The 14,434-nt window shown below is 43.1% G+C and overlaps 1 protein-coding gene and 1 long non-coding RNA gene across 2 annotated transcripts in view; one reads left to right on the forward strand and one right to left on the reverse strand.

The window, feature by feature from the left end:
- The window catches only part of PDCD4 (programmed cell death 4), a 54,433-nt gene that overhangs the window by 7,309 nt on the left and 32,690 nt on the right, over positions 1-14,434 (forward strand). The gene's annotated exons all lie outside the window — the stretch shown is intronic.
- On the reverse strand, positions 11-7,193 carry LOC134807207 (uncharacterized). The gene is made up of 2 exons (XR_010147015.1): positions 7,001-7,193; positions 11-2,299 (listed from the first exon to the last, which is right to left on the reverse strand). It is a non-coding gene; the product is annotated as an uncharacterized LOC134807207 (long non-coding RNA).

Raw genomic sequence — 14,434 nt, forward strand, 5'->3', positions numbered from 1 at the left:
CACAGAAAGGTTTCACAATCAAGTAACCTGGTTATTTTATTAACCCCTGTTTTCCCCAACTATTTCACCATGCAATCATTTTAATTCAAGAAATATTTATAATGTACCATGGAACACTGAGCTTTAGCAAATGCTCTTAAACACCATTACAAACTTCATGACAGCAGAGACTGTCTTATTTTCTGCAGTGTGCAGTATGCTCATGGCCTGATATGGTGCCTGACACATGAGAGACCCTTGAAAAATTTGTTGAATAGATTAATGAATCCATGAATGATTGATGCTTTCACAAGTATCTGATCTCCTTAGTATTCTCTATATTTACAAAAGGTGAAGTCCTTGTAGTGCATTATTTATGTCATTTTGCCAACACTGAACTCTGTGCTGTGGTCAGTTGTCTTCCCAAAATGATATGTTTTTCAGGATGCAATGAGATTTTATGCATTTGATTATGTTCCCTCCGTGAGCGGGGCTGGGCAAGCACAACTGTTTCCCATTACCCAGCCTCTCTGAGGCCGCCCTTCTTCTGTGGTTTGAGGTGGAGAAGCAGCACAGGCAAGCCCTTCCCAGCGGTTTTTGTGTGGTTGACAGAGAGCTAATGCCAGCTTTGGAAAAGGAAAGGCCTTTAGCAGCTCTGACTCTGCTCAGTTGGGAAATAACGAAGCCCCTGGGACCTATTCTCTGGAGTTGTCAGGCTCAGACTTGTGTTTCCTTCTTTGAGAAGGAAGGGGCACCAAGAACAGGAGTGAAAGTGTCTTGGAAACCCCAAGGTTTTAGAAAATGCAGGACTTGGAAGATTGAGGCCAGAAAGAGAGAGAGCGAGAGAGAGAGAGAATGAGAATACTTTACTCTCTAGTATCCTCAAGTGCAGGGGCTGACAAACTACAGCCTGAAGCCAAATCCAGCCCACTGTCTGTTTTTGTGCTGCCCTCAAGCTAAGAATCAATAAAAAAAATAAAAGAATATTTTATGACATATGCGAATTATATGAAAATCAAATATGAAATACATAAAATCTCTTTACACATCAGCATTAACAGATGAACATTTGCGATTGATTTTAATGATAGAACACTTTGAGCCCCAACTAAGGAAAATGCTATTTATGAAAAAAGAATTTTAATCTTCTTATTAGGAGATGTGTTTTATCTAAAAACTGTATTCATTATTATATTTTGAACTTCACTAATACAAATATCATAGGAATTTGTTTTCTCTTTTGCTTTTTAAGTACCTATATCATAACCTCGATTTTGCCACTTGCCTGGGAATCCCAGATTTGTTTTGAGACAGAGTCTCACTCTGTTGCCAAGGTTGGAGTGCTGTGGTGCCATCAGGCTTATTACCCTGCCAGGCTCAAGCAATCCTCCCAGCTCAGCCTCCCAAATAGCTGGACTATGGGTACTTGCCACCATGCCCAGCTGATTTTTAATTTATTTTATAGGGGCGAGGTCTTACTATTTTGCCCAGATGTACTAGCTGATTGCTTACAGAAAATGTCTGCCAATCCCCGCTCAAGTGGATTTTCTGCAATGACTTAAGCTGTTTTATATGGCAGGGGAAAAGGGAGCCTAAGTAGATTCTTCCTATATTCATTTAGTCACCAGGTTCTTCTAGGAGTCTTCTATGGTCCTGAGTGTGCAATTGGTGAACAAAGCGGACACATGGACATGGTCATTGTCCTCAGGGACTTTACTATCCAGAGGCAGGTCACTGGAAATTGATCAGCCTGCATGTACATGTCGATAGGATGATGAGTCAAAGTGAACCCTGACAGCTTTGGAATTTGAAGTGTGTCAGCTGGTCAGTGAGTCACATTGCCCAGGGCACGGCTACCTAGAAGTGCTCTGTGTGAAACCTTCCGGGAGGAAGGATCAGGTGAGCGCCATGAGACCAGCAGGGGAGAAGCCAAGTCCAGGAATGTCAACCAGGATAGGGCTGCTCTGTCATATTGATTCAGGCAGTTGGTCAGAGAGTTAGGCAAAAGCAGCACCAGCACATGAAAAACAAGGTGGAGAGCGGCATCCCAGGGCAAAGCTGCCTGCTAAGGCCTTCTTCACATTTTCTGCCTAGGGTAGCTAATGAGATGCCTTAGCCTCTAAGAGCTCAAGACTCCTGAGCACAGCAAGGGTGCAGGGATGGTCCTCTCAGGAGGCTAAGTACTTCTTTGTAACTTTGTTTCATTTCTTTGTTTCATTTGTAACTTCGTTTCATTTCTTCAGATTAGAAATTTTTCTTTCCTTATGGCTGCAGCCTTTAGAGGAGTCCACAGTAATCGCCTTTTGTCCTCTCAGAAAATCTGTGGATAAGACAACAGGCACATCATCTTTCTCACAACTTACCACTGAGGAAACGGTACAGAGAGGAAGAAAAAAAGCATCCCAGAAAGGCAATCTAGATCACTCAGTGACTACCGCCTAGAACCTCCAGGAACAGAGGCAAAAGTTGAAAGCAGGGTGTGTCCCCAGGACATCCCTGCAACTCACCCTTTCTCCTCTGCTTCCAGAAACATCCAAGCAACGCCTCTAGGGCTAGTCATAGACTTAATCTTGTCTGCCTGGGTCCTTAAGATCCCAGATAGAATCCTGTAAGCTATTCTTGCTAACCCTATACCTCGGGAGCAGCCTAGCAATGTGAAATGAACATGGGCTTTGGGGCCGAATGAACCTCACTCAGAGCCTGGTTCTGCTACTCAGTAGCTCCATTATTTGACCTTGGCAATGACAACTTCTATAAGCCTCAGTAAATTTACATACAAAGCAGAGAGAATACTTTCACCTATAAAAAATGCGTGTAAAGAGAAGAGTCTTCTTCCTCACCAATCCAATACCCTTCCCAGACTTGTATTAATAATGCTTTGGTTCAAATGCCTCCAGATTTTCCCTAGGCTTATACTGACACAAATATGTATAGATATAGATACACATGCATATTTTCACAAGCTACATATTACTGTACATATTGATCTGACACTTGCTTTGTTTCTATTCAACAATATGTGTGTATCAAGTCAACACAGATAAAATATTGTACTATTCAGTGACTGTATAATATTCCCTAATATGGATAAATGATAATTAACACAACCTACCGATGGATGTTTTTCTTGGTTTAAATGTTTTTCTATTACAAATCTTGCTGCAATGGATGTGCAGGTTTATGAATCTGTGTTATTATTTCTGTAAGACAGAGTGCTGAACATGGGGTTGCTGGGTCAAAAAGGACACACATTTAACATTTTAGTAGATTCTATGAAACCACCTTCATCCCAAAGTTGTGCCAGTCTACACTTGCATTAGCAGTGTGTGCGAGAACTCCAGATATCCTTGCAAGCACTCTGTACTATCAAGTTTTTCATTATTGCATTTCCCTGACAACAGAGGACATCTTTTTATGTTTATGGGCCATTTGCCTTTCTTTTGTGAATTCATTGTTTATATTTCTTTCCTATTTATCTATTTGGATGTTTGAGTTGTTCTTACTTATAGGCACTTTTGTACATTAAGCATAAACATCTGTTGGCAGAGAGAAAAGACACTGTGTTTTGAAGCTCCCAGGGGTGAGTATCAGGGTCTGAAGCAGGTACTGAAGTGCCAGAGGTCTGTGTTTGATATTAGGAATATTAATCTTTCATGTTTTAAGTGTTGCAAATATTTTACCTAGGTCTATCATTTTTTAAACTTTGTGCTGTCTTTCATCATGTAGAAGTTTAAAATGTTTCAATATTCAAATCTATAATAGTTTTCTTCATGGCTTCTGGGTTTCCTGTCTTGTGTAAGCAGTCTCCCCATGCTGATGTTATGTAATTATTTTCCTCTGTTTGCTTATAATACTTTTGTGGCTCCATATATTTATAATTGCATCTTTAGTATATCAGAAATTTACATTTGGAATAGATGAAGAATTTATATTCTCAGCATACAGGATGTGTTTCTGAGGTTGTCTTCTCTCATCACTCTCAATGCACTGGGGGGGCTCATTTTCGAGTAAAAGAGGTCAATATCAAATATGATCCCATTATTGTACTCACTTATATAAACAATTCTACAATTTGTTAATGTTGATTATTAACTAGAATGTTAATACTGGTTATTTCTATGTGATGGGTTGCAGATATCAACTTTTTCATCTTATCACCTATATTTTCTTTTTCTACATAAACAATTATGATTTGTGTAGTGAAATGTATTTAAAGAAAAAAGTGTCAGGAGGGCTGCTATTGTCAATATCTCATATTGGGCAGCCACCTTGGTGGCCTTGAAAAGCACCAGACCGTAAGCTCCTTGAGGGCAGCCCCATGCTTCTTGGGTGCCTCTCCTTATCCCAGGGCACAGTGAGTCCCAGACAGAGGTGTGTAGCTCAATGGGTTGCATTTTTCTACAAGCCCACAGTGTTTACCCCGATGTGAAGATAACAGCTCCACTCACTGAACAAAGACATTTCTTCTGATTGCAAATTTTATTTCCCAATTCCTCCTTTTAGTGCCTCCCACAGTGGGTGTGGCATCTGTGTTGGGAAAAGTTCACACTCTAAATACAAGTGAAGGCATAATGAATTTACGTTCCAGGCCAACTCATCAACAAGCATGTTTGTTAGTATCATTTCTAAGAAGTCTTCAAGAATAATTCAACACCAGCCGGGCATGGTGGCTCACGCCTGTAATCCCAGCACTTTGGGAGGCCAAGGCCAGTGGATAACCTGAGGTCAGGAGTTCGAGACCAACCATGGCCAATATGGTGAAACCCTATCTCTACTAAAAGTACAACATTCGCTGGGTGTGTTGGTGCATGCCTGTAATCCCAGCTACTTGGGAGGCTGAGGAAGGAGAATAGTTTGAACCCGGGAGGCAGAGGTTGCAGTGAGCCAAGATCGCACCACTGCACTCTAGCCTGGACGACAATAGCAAAACTCTGTCTCAAAAAAAGAAAGAAAGAAGAATTCCAGACCAAAGTGACTGCTCCTCACTGTCCTAGTGGTTAATTTGGGTAGTGTTTTATACATTTTCAGTACAATAGCATCTCTATTATTTGATTTGATCCTTGGACAAAACTCTGGCATGCAGAGAACAGGTATAACTGTGTCCTCCAGAGCACTCGTGAAAGAGTTACGCATTTTCCCATATATGAAATTTCAAGATATTGAAAAGTTTCCCCCTTAAGCACCAAAACTTTATTTACTAGAAACATTTGTAAGAAAATTTTCCAAAAATAACATTCGGTAAAGCCCTGCCTTGTTAAACAGTAGTTACAGAGTACAATCATTTGAAATTTCCTTGGAAAGCCTTTGTAAGCATCAATTGTCATACCAGGCTCCTAGGCAGATGGCTTTGTAGATACTGCCACGTGTAAATGCCTTTGCCCTAGTACTAAACGGTTCCCATTGCTTTGGAAGATCTTGCTTCTGCCCTACAGTTTTTCTTTCCATTTCCTTGCTCTCTCTCTGCTTTTTTATGTTTCTATCAGCAATCAGTGTGCCTATCTCTAGCAGCTGAACTTCCTGCTCATCAATTGTTTGTCATCTATGATAGGCTCGGAAGCCAGAAAACCAAGCATATTCTCAACATGTAAACCAAGAAAACACAGGCTCCAGGAGGAGCTCTAAGGGATTTTTATCTGAGTAAAGGGGATAGACTGATAAGAGAGGTCATTTCTTCTGCTCATTCACAGGTCTTTTGAGATTTTCTTTGCTTTCACACTGATGTGGTTTTACTGCACTAGCTCCATTTTACGGATGGGGACACGGATGCCAATAAGACAAGATGACTCAGTCAAGGCCACATGGCAAGTGAGTGGGTGTCTTCCTCCATCCATGGCCCTGTCAGTTTTGGCTTGGATGAGCCAAGTGGTAGAAGCGTGACTGGGGCAAAGCTCACCAGCACCTCTCCTGGACTTTTCTTCAGAAGAGAGGGTCAGCAGTAGCCCCTCTGGGAGGTTTAAACAACTCCATGATACACCTGGATCCCTTCTGCTAATGCAGCAGGCCCCTTCATTTCCAGAAATTAGAGCTTGCCAAACAGCTGTGTTTACATTCAGAGCCGTAGTTTATCGCTGCTGGTCCTGGAAGGGATTGTTCAAGCTTATCTTCTCTAGATAGCAACGTGCTGAGGGTTGCACAATTCTGACCTAGATTGAAATCAGCTGCAAAACACCTAGTCCTGAACACACACACGCACACGTTTCAGGAGACTCAAGGCACTGCAACTCACTGACACATTCTCTCCTCAATAGGCCAACTCTCTCCCATAATCCTGGGACCTGGGCCAAGGCAAGGCGGTACGGCAGCAAAGGTCCCAGGGGACTTTGTTGAGGCAGGACTGTTTCCCTGAGCTGGGTGCCGGCCTCCTGCCCCATGTGCCTCATTCTCTTGTCTTTCATGCAGGGAGACAGCTGGGTGAGAGGGCACAGAGAAGAAAGACAGTAGGCATCATGCTGCAGAAGATTCAAGGCCAGAACAAAGGGCAGCCATTGACAGCTGCACATTTTATGCAAATCTTGAACGGTTTCATCCAGGGAACAAAACCCTTGTGAAAATGGTGGAAAAGGGCCCTTTCCCTTTTAGAAATTCTACGGTCTGACTACTCCAGATGGTAGAAGACTAACAAAAGGCTCCAGCCCCCATGGCTCTGGTCTGCCCACTGCCTGGTCAGAAACCTTTAAGAGCTTTCAACAGTTGGCCCTATAAAGTCCAAACTCATTCAAGACTCTTTATGGACTGGCCACATCTTTAGCTCCCTCCCGCCCCAGAGTCACCCTCTGCCTGCTCTCAACCTTCCTGGTCTTTTATCTGTACCCCTCCTTGTGCACTTATCACTTTCCACTATGTACAATAGTTGTTTTTATGAGTCTTATCATTCCTGCTGGCCTAGTCTATCAGTTCCTTAAGGGCAGGGCCTATGCTTGTTTATCTTTGTACGTTGAAGCTTTAGTATGGTATGCATTATGGGGTGCCCAATAAAATTTATTGAATTAAACCAGGGACTCTCCCACAGGGATGAACTTACCTTGAGAAAGACATCTAAATTCCTCACTGAACCCAGGAGCAGGAAGGACACCTTCACCCCAGCCTGCATAGGAAGTGTTTCAGATAGTAATCTCAAGGTCATGTGGTCCAACTCTTCTATTTCAGGAGATGAAGAGACTGAGAGCCAAGTGCTGGGCTAGGGACAGTAGATGTTATGAGTTTCATCTATAGGTGAGGGAGCTGAGGCTCTGGCAGCAGAAGTCACTTTCTCTCTCTTTTTTTTTTTTTTTTTTTTTGTGATGGACTCTTGCTCTGTTGCCCAGGCTGGAGTGCAGTGAAATGATCTCAGCTCACTGTAACCTCTGCCTCCTAGATTCAAGCAATTCTCCTACCTCAGCCTCCTGAGTAGCTGGGATTACAGGCATGTGCCACCACGCCCAGCTAATTTTTGTATTTTTAGTAGAGACAAGGTTTCATCATGTTGGCCAGGCTGGTCTTGAACTCCTGACCTCATGATCCACCTGCCTCGGCCTCCCAAAATGTTGGGATTACAGGCATGAGGCACCGCGCCCAGCTAGAAGCCACTTTCCTAATGTCAGGAAGGTAGAAGGTGGTAGATTTAAAGGGATTTAAAGCAGGGTCTGCCTGACTCAGAAGCTTATTTTCTGTTGTGAAGGAGCCCACCCACAGCCTCAGCCCTTGAACATCCAGCTGCCTTGCTGGTTTCCCAGAACAGGACTCTGGCTGGCCAAGGCCTGGGGCTGGTTGGACACTGAGGTAGGCAGCACCCGGCTTGGGTGCATTTGGAGCTCCGTGGCTGGAGAAGCTGTTTATGAACTCTGCCCATCCAAGGCCTGGCAGCACAGCTACCCCAGCTGGGTCTTTTCACAGAAGGCCTGTCGGGCAGGTCCTAGAACATCACACAGAGCCTTTGTCCAGAAGGCATGGTGTTTTCCAGTGAGAAGTTTGCATTGCCTACACTGGCAGGAGGCAAGGGAAGTGGAGACCACCAGCCTTTTGCCAGCAGGAGTCTGCTCCCAGAGGGAAAAGGGGAGGAGAGGGAGCTCGGGCCAAGAAGGACCCAAGTGGAAACTCGAGAGGGAAATGGCCTCGGCAGTATTTAGGGCAGTAGATTGGGAACTCCTTAAGAGCTGGAATTGAGTTTTGTGTTGAAACAGCTCAGGCTAATTTCAAATCTCAAGCCTGCCCTTTACTGCTTGTGAGGCCTTGGGCAATTTTTTTGACCTTTCTGAACCTTAATTTCCTCATTTGTTGTGTGAGGGGGATAATAGCAGTATCTTGCTGGATGTGATGAGGATCAGAGACCAAGGAGTATGCAGGCACACAGCAGTCACTCAATAAATGGTGGAGTCCACATACATTTTTGTAAGCATTCCTTCTGTTTCTGGATTTATGAACTGATAAAAGGCCAGGGCTGCAGAGGACACCCAGGCAATGGTGTCACATGACTGTTAACTGAGAAAAGGAAACGAAATTACCAGGAGTAAACCCACATTTAGAGGAACTTTGGCCCAGAAACAGCTGGGGGTAAGGCAATCTGTTTCTAGTTAGGAAGCAGCCAATGGAAGAACCGTGAAATTCTTCAGTTGTTGCTAGAGCTGTTGCTTCATAAATGTTCTAAACTTAGCATGTGTATGGGGGTGTGTGTGTATCTATGTGGTGTGTATGGGGGTGTATGTGTGTGGTGTATGGCATGTATGTATGTGTGTGGTGTATGGCATGTATGTATATGTGTGTGTGATGTATGTGTATTATGTGTATATATATATATGTGGTGTACATGCTTCTCTACGGTAAGATTGTGGAAGCCTTGTCTTTCTCACCTTCAACAGTGCTCAATAGTACAGGAAGGAAAGACACATATTTATTTTAGAAATGCTTGATCCTTTAGTATATGTTTTTTCTGTAATTCTCCCAGTGGCTCTCGGACAAGGAAAGTGAGGCTCAGAGAGGCTTCTTGTTTAAACTCGACCTGCTGGTTAGTGCCAGAGGTCCACCCTGGGCTTAGATCTGCTTGACAACAGTAGGCATTGTTGGCTTGACTCCTAAAAGAAGAAAGCCACAAATGCAAATACAGTCGGGGTTTTGTTCTATGGTCTGCTCTTCAGGCAACTTTTCTTGTGGTATGTCACCTAGGTACCTGTGTTCTGTTCTGGCTCTCAGACTTGCAACTTCCTGCACAGCACGTTGTCACTCTGGTTTTATTTTTGTCAGCTCTTCCTCTGAACCAGGCCTCACCCCAGAGAAGCAGACTCAGGGACGGCAGGAACAGCTCTGGGGCTATTGGGCCTAGCCCCTGGGCTGATGTAGAAGCATCAGTTCTGCCTCAGGCTGGGACAGCTGGAGTGTCAGCCTGCGCGTTCTGCCTGGGATCCAGCATGGCTGCGGTCCCTGGAGGGCTTCAGCTTCCCGCCATTCCTGGGAGGCCTCTACAGATGGCCACAGTTCACCTTCTGGCAAATTCACAGCAAACTCAAGCATGAGCTGCAAGTGCTGAGGGCAGCTTATTGCAGTTCATTCTCCTGATTAACTCCACACACACCTAGCAAATGACAGGTAGGCATCTGCCGGGCTAAACCAGGAAGTAAAACTCTGTGGGCAGCCTCAGACAGGCTCTTGTACAGAAAATAGAAATCTTATTAGTTCCTTTAGTCTTTCACCAAACATTTATTGACAACCACCTGCCTACAATAAGCCTGATGCAGGGGCAAGGTTTTTGCCTTTCAGAAGGCCACAGTCCAGTGGGGAACTGATGTCAAAACAAAGAGCTGATCTTGGGGCGCAGCATGATAACAGATAGGCATATCATGGCAGGAATGGAGGAAGAGGCTCTTCACTCTGCCCTGGCCTGGGGAAAACTTCTCATGGGAAGCATTACTTTACCTAAGCCTGAAGGATCAGTTAGATTTCAATAAGTAAAAATAATATCGAAAGCTATTAAAGTATTATTATTATTTATTAGATACTTGCAATATGTCAAGCATCCTACTAAGTACTTTACAAACATTATTTCATTTAATTTGAATAACATCCCTAATTCAACAGATACTGTAATTATCCCCATTTTACAGGTGAGGAAACTGAGGATCAGAAAATGTGAAATAACTCACTCAAAACTAGGAAATAGAAGAACAAGTAGTCAAACCAACTTCTGCAGATTCCAGAGCCCAGGCTTTTATGCTTTTTAATATGTTCAAAAAATATAATAATATAAATAGGTAAATGTCTTGTTCCCCTCCTGGCATCTCCTGCTGGTCTCTGTATATCCCATACACACCAACTGCCTACTGCCCTTATAGATGTAAACAGTTACATTGGTTTTTTTATATGTTATTCAGTGTTTATGTCAATATAAATGAGTCTGAATAAATATTCTTATTTACCCTTCTTTCTTATTCAAAAGTGGCATATATTAACACTGATTTGTACTTAGTGTAGTCTTGGAGAGCTTTTTATTAGAGTATATAGCAATCTTCCTCATTCTTTTGCACAGTTGTATAGTACTCCATTTGCTGAGCCCAGGCTTTCAAACACAAGGCAAAGTTCAGCTGGAAACATATAGGTAGGCTTTGCTAAACTGTCTAAATTTCATGAGGCATCAAGGAGCAAAGGGGTAATGATATGGATTTATTTTTAGAAGATTCCTTATATTAGGTAGGAAGATGCACACAGCACAGCCTGCCTAAACATGTAGCCCCACCTCAGTACAAAGACATGATGTGCTGCCACAGTGGTGGCTGGAGAAAAGCCCTTCCATGGAACAAGTTCTGACTTATCTCTGGCCCTGTTGCCTGCAGCCCTGTGGCCTCTGCTTTTTAAGATGTCTTCCCCATGATCTGCCTGTGGAAATTTTATGGAACAGGATGCAGAAAGCATGTGTAGTCTTAATGTGTCACCCCGGGCTACTTCTCTGGGTGACGCATTAAGACAACTTATAATAATTGTGCAAGAGCTCGAGACGCTTCACAGGTGGTACTTAAAGTATTCCCAGGCCTCTAGTATTCCCTGGGAAAGCTTGCTGTCAGGGCTGTTACTGACTCAAATGCCTTTGAAGGTAAGCTGGAGTCAGCACTCCTTTTCTCTGAGAGAGGGGGTTCTCCCACAGAGTAACAATACCTGTGGTAATAACTTTGGTTCTTTGAAAAGAGTTTTCTCTTTAAGGTTATGTGATCACAGTTGCTAAAACCTTGGTGGCTTCAAAGAGGTTGTGTAGTTTCCGAAAATACAGCCCCATCAAATGCACATGGCCACCAGTCAGCTGCCTTTGTGTTTGCTGAGTTCTATGGCTATGGACCTACCACACATATTCATCACAGTGAATAAAGCTGACCCAGCTTTACAGCACTGGTTACATTTTGTTCTGGTGCCTCGACGTTTGCCTTATCTCTCCAAAGAGTTCTTAAGAGAAGGTAGCTTATAAGTGAAATCATTGCACCGCACAGTCTCCTGGAAGAAAATATGCATAATCGTGGACAATGGCTATAAGCAGAATCTTAGGCCAGATCTCAGCCAACTCACAGATCATATTGGATAGATTACAGCCCCAGAAAGAATCTGGGAAACGTTTTAAGTTCTACACCCTTGGAGCAATCAAATTACTCAAGGTCATACTTCCAATTAGTAGCACAACTAGGATTGGGATCCAAACCTCTTGCCTTCTCGTCCAGATCTCAGTCCATTAAATGTGTTTTCCAATATATATTCCATAAGACGTTAATAGACACTATGTACAAAAGGGTGTTATGGTCAGATAAGAACAGCAAACATACGGTTAAAGAAAATTGAACGGGTTACTTATGACAGAACTTCTCAGAGCCTTTAAAACACCATTATTTATTGTGATTTTCTAAGAGGGGAGATGATTAGCAGTTTTCCTAAACTTACTTCATCCTAAAACCCTTTTGTGGTAGAACATCTGTGGAGCATATTTTGAGAGACACCATGTAATGCTTCCTCTCTTAAATAAGTTCAAGAGTTTTTTAAAGATACACTCATGGGTAATGGGGCTGACTTTTGTTTAGGAAATGTTGGGAGGTTTGGCTTATATTTTTGGCCCACTGAAGTCACCATAATGGGAGGTAGGTGCCAGGCCTGACTGGAATGACTATGGGGTGTTCCAAGATGGCAATTCGTCTCTTTTTAGGACCACTGCTGTCTTAAAAACCAATTTTGTTTTGTTTTCCTATTGTTACTTTGAAGTACTTTGACTCTGCGCCTGGTTTGACATACAGAGGAAAGGTAAGTCTGGTGGCCTCTCTTGATGAAATACTGGTGTGTCAAACCCCTATCTACTCCAATGGGGATAGCGCCAGGATCAAGAGGCAGAAGAAGAGACCCAGAGCCAGCAAATGAGACATGGGGTTTGGCTGGGGGCTTACATACAGGAGACAGAGTCCAGTGATGGTGGGCTGGACAAGATAACTGCAAAGTGCAGTGGTGGCTGGCTGGACAGAAGAACCACAACTGATTGCAAAAGGCATGCAGTTTACATATCATTTTCACTTAGCATCCTTTCCCTAATAACCTCCACCTGGCAACCTTCACTCAACCCAAAACTCAGGGCCTCAAGCTGCTGTACAGCCCATGTTTCACAGGATGGTCTGGGGGCTCAGATGTTCCTGACAGACAAGGAACGAATCTCCTGGTTGGCCACTCCCAGATTCCCTAGCTCAGAACACACATTCAGGTGCATTTGTCATACAAGTTCATTCTCAGGGAATGCTTTAGTTATTGCTATCAGATGCATTTACCATACAAACACCCAATCTGAAAATGGGCCCAAATGTAATAACATGTAATAACATAAATGTAGAAACATATTCCAGATGTTCTTGATCTTTTCTGGGACATGAGTCTTTTGGGGGCCTTATGGGAAAAAGTTATTGACCCATTGTGGCATCAAATGTATATTCATAATAAAACTTGCATAAAATTTTAGGGTGTTCTTGCACCCTCTGAAGCCAACCAATAAATCACTGGGCTAGATTTACTGTCCTCAAAGAGAGCTCTCTGAAAACAAAACATATCATAGACCTATGTAACACAAGAAACGATAGTAAGACTCTCAGTTTGTCCCCTGAGCAGTTATTTTTTTTCTTTCTTTTGAACTCTTGGTTCTTGGAGGGTGGCCTGTTGCTTGCTAGTTCCTGTTTTGATGTTGGCTTTGTCAATTGCGCTGAATGACTGTCAATCATGTTACTTCAATTGCGGTACTTGGGGACTTCCTGGAGCTGTTGTTTACAAATGCCAGTCCTAGTTTTTCTTTCTGAATGCTGTCCTCCTAGCTTTTTGGAAAGAAAAAAAACAGGGCAGAAGGACAAGACACATGCAGAGAACCATATGGAAAAGGAAGGCAGCTGTTGGCCGTGGAATGAGGTCCTATGGCTCTGTCTGTGTCTTGCCAGGAGCCGCACCACTTCTGTCTGGGCCTTGGTTTGCTCATTTGTTATCTGAGCAAGTTGTCCTCACCAGGTCATCTCCTGGGACTTTATTATTTTCTCTGAACTTCTACGGGGCTAGCTTCATTTTTATTATAAACATTTCATAACAAAAAGCAACATCTTTCTTGGGTTTCCCTTGTTCTTCTCTTGCCACTACTTTTATTTATTTATTTTTGCTCAAAATAAATAGAGGTTCGATTAGTTCCATTAATTAACTTCTACCCAGCATTTGTCTCTTCAGCCATCCCCCTTCCTCAACCCTGCCTTACCCCTGCCCTTCTCTAGCCTTCTCTGTTTGTACTTCCTTGTAGATTTGGCTGTCTTAATCACAACCCAAGATCATTCATTTCATTTATTTTCCAGAATGAAAAGTTCCTCATTTCTATACCAGGCTCTCTGGGCCCTACCTCCTTGTCTGGGAAGCAAGCCGACACTGCAGACATAGAGGGGAGGGGGGCATGATGGCAGCTATGTGCACTCAGGGCAGCTGGAGAAAAGAGGATTAATTCTGAGACATGTGAAGCCTAGCCCAGGATCCAGTGTTCCAGAAGAATGCAAATAAAGCCCCGAGAGATACAACTGGAGGAGCACTTCTCTACCCTGACTCAACACTATTAAATGCAGGGCGTGGCAGTTATAATAAATGCTGAAAAGCATCGGGTGGAATGGTCTGTGTTTGCAAAAGTCTAATGAACTGGAGTTTGCAAAGGCTTAGAACTTAGGCCAAGTATAGGAGATGTGGTAAAATTTGTGTTTTGGCGGGGGATATGGTGCGGGAAAGATTTCTTGCTGGAGTTCCTCAATGTTAATTGAGCTTTTTTTCTAAATCTCTAAGGTGGTAGGAGTGATTTGAGGGGGGAAAACCCCGTAAAAGACGAATGTACTAAGAAAACCTTTCGAAACCTGAATTGAGGAAATAAAATCTTAGTAGTCTTTCAATTTTTCTTGGTACATACCACAGTAAAATATTGCATCTATTTTTTGAACTATGCTTCACATTACTCTGTGCTTGC

The sequence above is a fragment of the Pan troglodytes genome, chromosome 8 (assembly GCF_028858775.2).
Source record: "Pan troglodytes isolate AG18354 chromosome 8, NHGRI_mPanTro3-v2.0_pri, whole genome shotgun sequence".
Classification (NCBI taxonomy): Eukaryota; Metazoa; Chordata; class Mammalia; order Primates; family Hominidae; genus Pan; species Pan troglodytes.